Source organism: Coregonus lavaretus (genome assembly GCF_964263955.1).
Source record: "Coregonus lavaretus genome assembly, chromosome: 13".
Classification (NCBI taxonomy): Eukaryota; Metazoa; Chordata; class Actinopteri; order Salmoniformes; family Salmonidae; genus Coregonus; species Coregonus lavaretus.
Genome location: NC_140000.1, coordinates 35,570,543 through 35,583,488, shown reverse-complemented (window position 1 = coordinate 35,583,488; position 12,946 = coordinate 35,570,543). Strand labels below are relative to the sequence as shown.

General features: G+C 44.4%; 1 pseudogene across 1 annotated transcript; it reads left to right on the top strand.

Annotated features, from left to right (window-relative positions):
* The first annotated feature begins 1,271 nt into the window (after window positions 1–1,271).
* Window positions 1,272–12,602, top strand: LOC311140478 (glucocorticoid modulatory element-binding protein 1-like; annotated as a pseudogene). Its single transcript has 9 exons — window positions 1,272–1,399; window positions 1,773–1,831; window positions 2,075–2,196; window positions 2,473–2,576; window positions 3,186–3,334; window positions 3,832–3,975; window positions 4,337–4,474; window positions 10,980–11,102; window positions 11,964–12,602. The product of its transcript is annotated as a glucocorticoid modulatory element-binding protein 1-like (transcript).
* Window positions 12,603–12,946: the final 344 nt, after the last annotated feature.

Below are 12,946 nucleotides of genomic sequence, written 5' to 3'. Positions count from 1 at the left end.
CAGGTCAACACCCTGGTGAGGACGAAGAGCACACAGATGAGCTTCTCTGAGACAGTTTCTGACTGTTTGTGCAGATATTCTTTGGTTGTGCAAACCCACAGTTTCGTCAGTTGTCCGGGTGGTTGGTCTTAGACGATCCCGCAGGTGATGAAGCCGGATGTGGAGGTCCTGGGCTGGCATGGTTACACGTGGTCTGCAGTTGTGAGGCCGGTTGGACATACTGCCAAATTCTCCAAAACGACATTGGAAGCGGCTTATGGTAGATAAATTAACATTAAATGATCTAGCAACAGCTCTGGTGGACATTCCTGCAGTCAGCATGCCAATTGCACGCTCCCTCAAAACTTGAGACATCTGTGGCATTGTGTTGTGTGACAAAACTGCACATTTTAGAGTGGCCTTTTATTATCCCCAGCACAAGGTGAGTGGATTATCTTGGCAAAGGATAAATACTCACTAACAGGAATGTAAACAAATTTGTGCACAACATTTGAGAGAAATACACTTTTTGTGCATATGGAACGTTTCTGGGATCATTTCAGCTCATGAAACATGGGACCAATACTTTAGATGTTGCGTTTATATTTTTGTTCACTGTAATATGGGCTATTTTATGTACAGTATGTGTACTTACATTGTTAGTACACTGTAGGTAATCTCAGCACCCAGAATAACCAATGAGAGACTACACTGTTGGCTACTTATGTAGCTAACTAGAATGCATGATTTTAGCACCACTTGCAATAAAGTGGTAATCTTTATTTCTCTTTTTCTTCTTACAAACCATTCCAAAGTTAGGGAAAGAACAATTTAACTTGTTGAAGCCTGTCAGTCTGTTTTTGTTAACCCCTATTTAAAAAATATATATTTTAAAGGGTGTAACCCATACTAGTAATGGCTCATAACCTTCATGCAAAATACTTTTTGTCAGATGAGAAATTATTTGATTACATGAGAAGAATGCCCAGTCAGAACCATTTGTGCCATAAATTCAATATGGATCTATTCTCAATAGCTACAATTGCATGTCAGGACCTACAGTCCTATTTAGGACTAGCGTAGCATGGACCTCTATACAGTATGCTGCAAAGCACAGTGTGTGTGTGTGTGCGTGTGTGTGTGTGTGTGTGTGCATGCATGCGTGTGTGTGTGTGATTGTGTGGGAGTTTATGTGTGTGTGTTTGTGTGTGTGTGTTTGTGTGTGCATGTGTATGTGTGAACTAAAGTCTGATGTAAATATGCCTGTCCCTACAGCAGTCTAGGGAGTGGTCATGGCAGGTGCTGAGATCACAGTGTCCTCAAAGAATATAGTGATGGTGAAGGAAGAGGAGGAGGAAGGGGAGCCCTGTGAGAGCCATAAGACTCAGGTCATCCTCCACCAGCAGCCCATCATACAGGGGTAAGACTTTGAACCACAGCTACAATGCAAAGAGGGGGCACTGGACACAACAGGGTGGAGGGTTTGAGTTACCATTTGGACAAAATGCAAAAGTCAAAAAATTCAATTAGTAACTAATTAACTTTACGCAGTAACGATAATGTAATTACACTAAGAAATTACAAATGTAACAAAAAACGTTTTTTTTAAATGTACAAAAGTGTGCTTTTCTAGACATCCAAGTTGTCAGTTATAAGATCAAGAGTAAGATAAAACTGTTGTTGAAGTGTAGAATTCTAACAGCAGGTTCTGTTATATACTGTACATTGTAACAGCTGCCTCAGTGGGAGTGGTGAATATTGTGTGAAATAGTGGACTTTGTCGCCTCCTACAGGGCAAATGAGGACAACGCTAACACTGGTTCCACTGTCCTAGCCATAGAGACACACAATGGTAAGATTCCACAAGACGCTTTGTTTCTATTGCTTATTTATATGACCAGTATTTTAATTCATTACTACATTCAACGTAGAGATTAGATTTGTATTGTATACATCATCTAGTCATTTTTAAAAACTGGATAATCATTTGTATTCTTTTGTTTTGTTGTGTTTTTGATGTATGGATGCTTGCTTGTGATATTGTGTGTGTTATGTACTGTGTGTTTATATTGTATTTTACCATTATGAATGTTAGAAGACAATCTTGTGGAGGGTGAGGAGGTTGAGTATGGATACCCCATCACCTGTGGCGAAAGCAAAGCAGTCCTCCTGTTTAAGAAGTTTGTCTGTCCTGGTATCAACATCAGATGTGTCAAGGTACCAGGATGCCTTTATAGTCATCAAGTAACTTGTTCATAAGTACTGTATGTCACTAAGAAAGACGCTGGTGTGTGTATGTGTGTACGTGTGTGTGTGCTGTTTTTGTGGGGGGGGGGGTTTGTGTGTGTGTGTGTGTGTGTGTGTGTGTTCGTGTTCGTGTTCATAGATAATTTTGCTTTCCACTGTCAATATGAAAGCATGTGAGATTTGTAATTCTTATTTAACTCTTTCTGTGCTTGTGATTCTCTGTGTTGCTTTCTCTCCTCCCTGCAGTTCAATGACCAGCTGATCAGCCCCAAGCAGTTTGTTCACATGGCAGGGAAAGCCACGCTGAAGGACTGGAAGAGGGCCATCCGACTGGGAGGGGTGATGCTCAGGTAGGCTGCGTCATACTGAGTGGAGGGCAGGGTTTACATTTACATTTTGGTCATTTAGCAGACACTCTTATCCAGAGATACTTACAGTCAGTGCATTCACCTAAAGTAGGTAAGACAACCACATATCACAAGTAAAAACTTTATTCAATAAAGCAGCTATCAGCAGAATCAGTGCTAGTACAAAAAAGACGTACAGGTTGGGGTCAATATGTGTCTGGGATCTTCTTGTTTTGCCTGCATTGGGGCACCTGGAGTTTTTTTGCCAATACATTCCACTAGCAGTTAGTAAGCAGCGTTCTTGTGGTGGTAGGATCACATATCACGCTGTCAAATTGCTGAGTGATGCATTTCTCACCCCATCTTCGTGTTTGCACTTGTTCTCTGTCCAACTGTGGTTTAGTTGCCTTCATCCCTACATAACAGATCAGAAGCTTTTGTTACAAGCAAAACGTTGAAAAAACATTGAATACACATATTACACAACCAGAAGTGTTATCTATATTCTGACTGGATTAGATATAGTGATAACAATGTTTATTATTATATAACTAATCATAAAATAAATATACTGAACCATTCTACAACTCCTCTCTTATGTCCTCTATGCAGGAAAATGATGGACTCAGGTCAGATTGACTTCTACCAGCATGAAACAGTGTGCACCAACACCTGCCGCAGCACCAAGTTTGACGTGTTGATCAACAGCACCCGCTTCCTTCCGGGCAGCGCCATGCAGCTCCCCCCTTCCCCTCTGCCCAGTGAGCCTATCAGCCAATCAGCCAAGGGCTGACTACACACTGTCCAGTGTGCCTATCAGCCGAGGGCTTACCTAACTACAGTACACTTTTACTATGGCCATTTATCTCTCATATCCCGTGGCTGCTGCCATTTATTAAACTGCTGTTTTTATCCCTGCACAAACTACACTTCCCCTTCATAAACTGTACCACTCGTATTTTGAAATGGACTACATCAAAATGTCAATAAATAATTGCCCTCAGCATTCTTTGGTGTGGCACCTATTTTATCACTGCAGAGGGCAGTGATTGGAATCTAGAAGTAGGAAAACAATTAGATTTAGGGGCCTCAATGGTCTCCCCAGCAGCCCATAGAACTTGGATAGAAAACCCTGTGCTATGAAGGCACTTGCAGAGTCACACAGTTGTTACCACTGCTTACAACCAAATGTCTACAACAGAACTGTATCAGAATTTGAGCTAGTGATATGAGTGATGACATGAGATGTTGTGTATAGTAGATGGAGGCCATGCTGCAGTGTCAGATGAGAGGCTAGAGGAGAAGGACTACATTACAGTGGAATGGAGCCCTGGGCCAGCCCCTCCCATCACCAGCAAAGCCAATGGACATGTCAAGAGGAAAAGGGGTGATATCATCCCTGGTCAGCATAGCAGCTACAGGGAGTTATACATTTATAGTTATCTTAATGTAAACACACGCAAACAGGCATGCGCATACGCACACACATTCACACACACATACTGTATAAACACACACACTCAATCACGCATGGTGGCACGCACTCACACACGCACATAAACACACACACACACACACACACACACACACACACACACACACACACACATACACGTGTTTCTTAGGGACATACAGTACAATGAACGAGTCACTTTGATGACTAAAAAGGCATCCTGGTCACATCTGACGTCTTGACATACACACACATTCCCCCTACACCATTCCTCTTTCCTAATCATACCACGCCTCTTGCCTTTCTCTAGATGGCAGTCTAAGCTTTTGGAGAGGCATAGCAGACGTTGGCCTGATGGGGGAGGTGTTATCCAGTTTCCGCACAGAACTGGTGGCCATGTTGAGAGGAGTGGAGGTCCGCAGTGAGAAGGCCATTCTGCAAGAGGCCGGTGAGCTTACACACTGGGAGACAGCTTCCCACAAATACTTACATAATACTTACATACAGTGGGGGAAAAAAGTTTTTAGTCAGCCACCAATTGTGCAAGTTCTCCCACTTAAAAAGATGAGAGAGGCCTGTAATTTTCATCATAGGTACATGTCAACTATGACAGACAAATTGAGATTTTCTTTCTCCAGAAAATCACATTGTAGGATTTTTTATGAATTTATTTGCAAATTATGGTGGAAAATAAGTATTTGGTCACCTACAAACAAGCATGATTTCTGGCTCTCACAGACCTGTAACTTCTTCTTTAAGAGGCTCCTCTGTCCTCCACTCGTTACCTGTATTAATGGCACCTGTTTGAACTTGTTATCAGTATAAAAGACACCTGTCCACAACCTCAAACAGTCACACTCCAAACTCCACTATGGCCAAGACCAAAGAGCTGTCAAAGGACAGCTTGTGTGATTCCAAGATGGCGAAGTAGTGCAGTCCTGTTTCTGTCGTGTGTCTGTAAATAGCCTGTAAATACCTAGTTTTTTTGTATTTTTCGTACCTATTTCCCTATCAGACTTTTCATCCTTCTACAAAATATACTTTCCTGCAACCCGCCTCACTCAATGTGGAACGGATTCTATTATTGACTTACCTTTTATCTAGAATCTCCAGTGAAACTAGCTAGCCAGCTAGCCAGCTAACTAGCTACTTGCTATTAGCCATAGCTAGCGGTGTTTCACCCAGAACATTGGATTTTTTTTCTGCGGGATTAATTTTAATCACTGGACATTGATCACCGGATATTCGGCCAGTCTGCACAGCGCGTTATCGACCCAGAACATATCAGTTTTTCCGCCGGAATCACTGAATCACTGGACCTTTAACTCCGGATTCATCGCTACCAGCTAGCTACAACAAAACGGACGCTGTGGTCTGGCTAATCATCCTGAGCTAGGCCCATCTCCCGGCTATCTACCTCTCTGTCAACCGGACGGGACCACCTAGTGTTGACACGGAGCCCCGCCGATCCTACACGACTGGTCTGCCGACGAAATCGTCTGATGTGGTTACGACGTTAACCACGAAGATTCCATCCATCTGCTAGCCCTGGCCCGCTAGCCGTGGCCTCTTACTCACTAGTACTTCACCACCGGACCTTATGATAACTCAGCTATACAGCTGATATCTGCTGGACTGTTCCTTTTTACGGTACTACATCCTGTTTATGTTTAGCCTCAGCCCAAACATGGTTAGTTTATTGTTGTTTCGGTTATTTCTAATTGTACTATATCACTGTAGACCCCCCAGCCTAGCTAAACCTGCCTTAGATAGCTCCTTTGCACCTCCCCCAATACACGCGGAGACCGACTCAATTGATGCCTCCAGCGATGCTATCTCTTTCATCGTTACCCAACGCTTAGGTTTACCTCCACTTTACTCATATCCTTCCATATCCTTGTCTGTACATAATGCCCTGAATCTTTTCTATAACACCCGGAAATCTGCCCCCTTTATTCTATGTACCCAACGCACTAGAAGACCAGTTCTTAAAGCCTTTAGCCGTATCCTTATTCTAGTCCTCCTCTGTTCCTCTGGTGATGTAGAGGCTAACCCAGGCCCTGCAGCCCTCAGTATCACTCCTACTCCCCAGGCGCTATCATTTGATGACTTCTGTAATCGCAAAAGTCTTGGTTTCTTGCACATAAATATCAGAAGTCTACTTCCTAAGTTTGAGTTATTCACTGCGTTAGCACACTCTGCCAACCCTGATGTTCTAGCAGTGTCTGAATCCTGGCTCAGGAAGGCCACCAAAAATTCTGAAATTTCCATCCCCAACTATAACATTTTCCGTCTAGATAGAACTGCCAAAGGGGGTGGAGTTGCAATCTACTGTAGAGATAGCCTGCAGAGCTCTATCATACTATCCAGGTCAGTGCCCAAACAGTTTGAGCTTCTACTTCTAAAAATCCACCTTTCCAGAAATAAGTCTCTCACTGTTGCCGCTTGCTACAGACCCCCCTCAGCCCCCAGCTGTGCCCTGGACACCATATGTGAATTGATTGCCCCCCATTTATCCTCAGAGTTTGTACTGATTGGTGACCTAAATTGGGATATGCTTAATACCCCAGCCATCCTACAATCCAAGCTAGATGCCCTCAACCTCACGCAAATTATCAACGAACCTACCAGGTACAACCCTAAATCCGTAAACATGGGTACCCTCATAGATATCATCCTGACTAACATACCCTCTAAATACACCTCAGCTGTCTTCAACCAGGATCTCAGCGATCACTGCCTTATTGCCTGCGTCCGTAACGGGTCCGCGGTCAAACGACCACCCCTCATCACTGTCAAACGCTCCCTAAAACACTTTAGCGAGGAGGCCTTCCTAATTGACCTGGCCCAGGTATCCTGGATGGATATAGATCTCATTCCGTCAGTAGAGGATGCCTGGTTGTTCCTTAAAAGTAATTTCCTCTCAATCTTAAATAAACATGCCCCATTCAAAAAATACAGAACTAAGAACCGATATAGCCCCTGGTTCTCCTCAGACTTGACTGCCCTTGACCAGCACAAAAACATCCTGTGGCGTACAGCATTAGCATCAAATAGCCCCCGCGATATGCAACTTTTCAGGGAAGTTAGGAACCAATATACACAAGCAGTTAGGAAAGCAAAGGCTAACTTTTTCAAACAGAAATTTGCATCCTGTAGCACTAACTCCAAAAAGTTTTGGGACACTGTAAAGTCCATGGAGAATAAGAGCACTTTCTCCCAGCTGCCCACTGCACTGAGGCTAGGAAACACTATCACCACCGATAAATCTACAATAATCGAGAATTTCAACAAGCATTTTGCTACAGCTGGCCATGCTTTCCATCTGGCTACCACTAACCCGGCCACCAACTCTGCACCCTCTGCTGCAACTTGCCCATGCCCCCCCCGCTTCTCCTTCACACAAATTCAGACAGCTGATGTTTTGAAAGCGCTGCAAAATCTGGACCCCTACAAATCAGCTGGGCTAGACAATCTGGACCCTTTCTTTCTAAAACTAGCCGCCGAAATTGTCGCTACCCCTATTACTAGTCTGTTCAACCTCTCTTTCATAACGTCTGAGATCCCCAGAGATTGGAAAGCTGCCGCGGTCATCCCCCTCTTCAAAGGGGGTGACACTCTAGATCCAAACTGCTACAGACCTATATCCATCCTGCCCTGCCTTTCGAAAGTATTCGAAAGCCAAGTTAACAAACAGATCATCGACCATTTCGAATACCACCGTACCTTCTCCGCTATGCAATCCGGTTTCCGAGCTGGTCACGGGTGCACTTCAGCCACGCTCAAGGTCCTAAACGATATTATAACCGCGATTGATAATAGACAGTACTGTGCAGCCGTCTTCATCGACCTGGCCAAGGCTTTCGACTCTGTCAACCACCGCATTCTTATTGGCAGACTAAATAGCCTTGGTTTCTCAAATGACTGCCTCGCCTGGTTCACCAACTACTTCTCAGATAGAGTTCAGTGTGTCAAATCGGAGGGCCTGTTGTCTGGACCTATGGCAGTCTCTATGGGGGTGCCACAGGGTTCAATTCTTGGGCCGACACTTTTCTCCGTGTATATCAATGATGTCGCTCTTGCTGCTGGTGACTCTCAGATCCACCTCTACGCAGACGACACCATTTTGTATACATCTGGCCCTTCATTGGACACTGTGTTAACAAACCTCCAAACGAGCTTCAATGCCATACAACAATCCTTCAGTAGCCTCCAACTGCTCTTAAACACTAGTAAAACTAAATGCATGCTTTTCAATCGAACGCTGCTGGCACCCGCCCACCCGACTAGAATCACCACTCTCGACGGGTCTGACCTAGAGTATGTGGACAACTACAAATACCTAGGTGTCTGGTTAGACTGTAAACTCAACTTCCAGACTCACATAAAGAATCTCCAATCCAAAGTTAAATCTAGAATCGGCTTCCTATTTCGCAATAAAGCCTCCTTCACTCATGCTGCCAAACATGCCCTCGTAAAACTGACTATCCTACCGATCCTTGACTTCGGCGATGTAATTTACAAAATAGCCTCCAACACTCTACTCAGCAAATTGGATGTAGTCTATCACAGTGCCATCCGTTTTGTCTCCAAAGCCCCATACACTACCCACCACTGTGACCTGTACGCTCTTGTTGGCTGGTCCTCACTACATGTTCGTCGTCAAACCCACTGGCTCCAGGCCATCTATAAATCACTGCTAGGCAAATCCCCGCCTTATCTTAGCTCATTGGTCACCATAGCAGCACCCACCCGTAGTCTGCGCTCCAGCAGGTATATCTCACTTGTCATTCCCAAAGCCAACACCTCCTTTGGCCGCCATTCCTTCCAGTTCTCTGCTGCCAATGACTGGAACGAATTGCAAAAATCTCTGAAGCTGGAGACTCTTATCTCCCTCAATAACTTTAAGCATCAGTTGTCAGAGCACCTTACCGATCACTGCACCTGTACACAGCCCATCCGAAATTAGCCCACCCAACTACCTCATCCCTATATTGTTATTTATTTGGCTCTTTTGCACCCCAGTATCTCTATTTGCACATAATCTCTTGCACATCTAGCATTCCAGTGTTAATACTATTGTAATTATTCTGCACTATAGCCTATTTATTGCCTTACCTCCATAACTTGCTACATTTGCACACACTGTATATATATTTTCTGTTGTATTTCTGACTTTATGTTTTTTACCCCATATGTAACTCTGTGTTGTTTTTATTGCACTACTTTGCTTTATCTTGGCCAGGTCGCAGTTGTAAATGAGAACCTGTTCTCAACTGGCTTACCTGGTTAAATAAAGGTGGAAAAAAAAAAAAAAAAAAAAAGGACACCAGAAACAAAATTGTAGACCTGCACCAGGCTGGGAAGACTGAATCTGCAATAGGTAAGCAGCTTGGTTTGAAGAAATCAACTGTGGGAGCAATTATTAGGAAATGGAAGACATACAAGACCCCTGATAATCTCCCTCGATCTGGGGCTCCACGCAAGATCTCACCCCGTGGGGTCAAAATGATCACAAGAATGGTGAGCAAAAATCCCAGAACCACACGGGGGGACCTAGTGAATGACCTGCAGAGAGCTGGGACCAAAGTAACAAAGCCTACCATCAGTAACACACTACGCCGCCAGGGACTCAAATCCTGCAGTGCCAGACGTGTCCCCCTGCTTAAGCCAGTACATGTCCAGGCCCGTCTGAAGTTTGCTAGAGTCCATTTGGATGATCCAGAAGAGGATTGGGAGATGAAACCAAAATATAACTTTTTGGTAAAAACTCAACTCGTCGTGTTTGGAAGACAAAAAATGCTGAGTTTGCATCCAAAGAACACCATACCTACTGTGAAGCATAGGGGTGGAAACATCATGCTTTGGGGCTGTTTTTCTGCAAAGGGACCAGGACGACTGATCCGTGTAAAGGAAAGAATGAATGGGGCCATGTATCGTGAGATTTTGAGTGAAAACCTCCTTCCATCAGCAAGGGCATTGAAGATGAAATGTGGCTGGGTCTTTCAGCATGACAATGATCCCAAACACACCGCCCGGGCAACGAAGGAGTGGCTTCGTGAGAAGCATTTCAAAGTCCTGGAGTGGCCTAGCCAGTCTCCAGATCTCAACCCCATAGAAAATCTTTGGAGGGAGTTGAAAGTCTGTGTTGCCCAGCGACAGCCCCAAAACATCACTGCTCTAGAGGAGATCTGCATGGAGGAATGGGCCAAAATACCAGCAACAGTGTGTGAAAACCTTGTGAAGACTTACAGAAAACGTTTGACCTGTGTCATTGCCAACAAAGGGTATATAACAAAGTATTGAGAAACTTTTGTTATTGACCAAATACTTATTTTCCACCATAATTTGCAAATAAATTCATAAAAAATTCTACAATGTGATTTTCTGGATTTATTTTTCTAATTTTGTCTGTCATAGTTGACGTGTACCTATGATGAAAATTACAGGCCTCTCTCATCTTTTTAAGTGGGAGAACTTGCACAATTGGTGGCTGACTAAATACTTTTTCCCCCCACTGTATATGAAATATCAGAGAGTGAAAAAAAATTCTGTTGGTAACATTTACACTGAGTGTACAAAACATTAAGAACACCTTCCTAATATTGAGTTGCACCCCCCCTTTTGCCCTCAGACAGCCTCAATTTGTCGGGGCATGCACTCTACAAGGTGTCGAAAGCGTTCCACAGGGATGCTGGCCCATGTTGACTCCAATGCTTCCCACAGTTGTGTCAAGTTGGCTGGATGTCCTTTGGGTGGTGGACCATTCTTGATACACACGGGAAACTGTTGAGCGCCTGTACTCAGTGTATTTAGCAGGTTTATATAAAGGGAGGTGGATTGGCAAGAGTTTCGTAGATTTTTTTTTGGGGGGGGATTGGTTAATTTGTTTGACTGATTTATTTTAATTGCCTGTCTATTTGTTGTAACTGTAATGTGTTTTGTTGTGTTAGATGCTGTTGTACTGAACTCCCTTTCTGAGATGTTTGGGCTGCTGGACTCAGTTAGGAGGGTTCTGGACCTGAGACGCAGTAAGACTGATGACAACCAGCAGCAGGTCCACAATGCTCTTAATGGTGAGAGAATGTAAGCTTGGATGTGAGCTTGGAATGGGCAAACATACAGTACACTCTTAGAAAAAAGGGTTCCAAAAGGGTTCTTTGGCTGTCCCCATATGATAACCCTTTTTGGATCCAGGTAGAACACTTTTTGGTTCCAGGTAGAACTCTTTTGGGTTCCATGTAGAACCCTCTGTAAAGGGTTCTACATGGAACTCAAATGGGTTCTAACTGGAACCAAAAGGGGTTCTTCAAAGGGTTCTCCTATGGGGACAGCCGAAGAACCCTTTTAGGTTCTAGATAGCATGTCACGATCGTTAGAAACAGCGGACCAAGGCGCAGCGTGATAAGCGTACATTCTTTTAATGAGTACACACACAAACAAAATAATAAACGATACGTGAAGTCCTAGGGTTAAACACAAACCTTACGGATCATGCTCCCACAAAACAAAAGTGCCAACAGGCTGCCTAAGTATGGTTCCCAATCAGATACAACGAGAATCAGCTGCCTCTGATTGGGAACCACCCTGGCCAACATAGATATAAATGATCTAGAACAAAACATAGAAAACTATAACATAGAACCTACACACCCTGGCTCAACATAAAAGAGTCCCCAGAGCCAGGGCGTGACATAGCACCTTTTTTATTACAGTGTAACATAAACATTGTCATATACAGTACTCTATATCAGAGGCATCACCATTTGGACTGTACTTACAATAGCTAGGTTTGGCTCCTTTTACTAAAAGTAACACCATTGCTTAAGTTATTTTTCCTTACCTGATATGTAAACATACTATTACTATGTTAGGTTTCCTTATTTCACTGTTCATTACCCGATGTTATACCAGTACAACCATGTATCCTTCGTCAGTGCTGGAGGACCAGTTGGAGGACCAGAGAAAGGCAGGATGAGCCCCCACCCAGCCCTGGTCACCTCTACATGGGCAGCTTCTCCAAGGCCATCCCCTCAAAGTGCCCGCGGCTGCATCGCTCCAGCTCTTCCACCACCCAGCCTCAGAACCAGACCACCCAATCGTCCATCGTCTTATCCCCCATCACCACATCCCCAGTGGGTCAGCCTCTCAATGTGGCCTGCCTGCCTGTGGGCACACTGGCCCAATTCCCCACCGGCTCCCAGCTCTTCACTTACTTCACCACTGGCAACACCTCTGCAGGAAAGAGAGGCAGGGCCGGGTCTGTGGCTATCCATGCAGCCTCCAGGGTGACTGTGCTCAACAATACCACAGAGTCAGGGGTGGGGACCCCTCTACAGGTGCTTCATCTAACCCAGGAGAGGGAGCAGGAGTCTGGGGACATGGAGAGCCAGAGGCTGGGGCTAGGAGAGGAGAGGATAGTACTTGTGCAGCACGGGCTACTAGTGGACACTCCAGGGATTCAGACACACTAGGCTGGGAACAGTGGGGGCTCAATCAGAGATGGAGGAAGAGGGGGAAGAGGAGGAGCAGGGGAGGGACAGGAGAGTGAAGGTACAGAAGGAAGTGTTGCATAATGTAGAGCATGTCTTTGGCATGAAGAGGGCATTAAAAGAACAGAAAACCAAGTGAGAGAAGAGAGAACCGTAAGGAATACAGTTGAAAGAGAATAGAGTGAGCGAGCGAGAGAGTGTGTGTGTGACTGTGTGTCTGTGTGGAAGAGAGCAAGAAGGTGAACTTCACCATGTCATGTGTAACATAATTTTAACGTACAGTACTTTTTCACATGGTGTTTATTACTGCAGGACCCATAGTACTTTAATTACGCATGGTCTTCATCATCAAGGACATTCAAATGCTTAATGATAGGGGAGAGTGGGGTAAGTTGAGCCGTTTTTTACATTCAGCATCACTCCGTCAA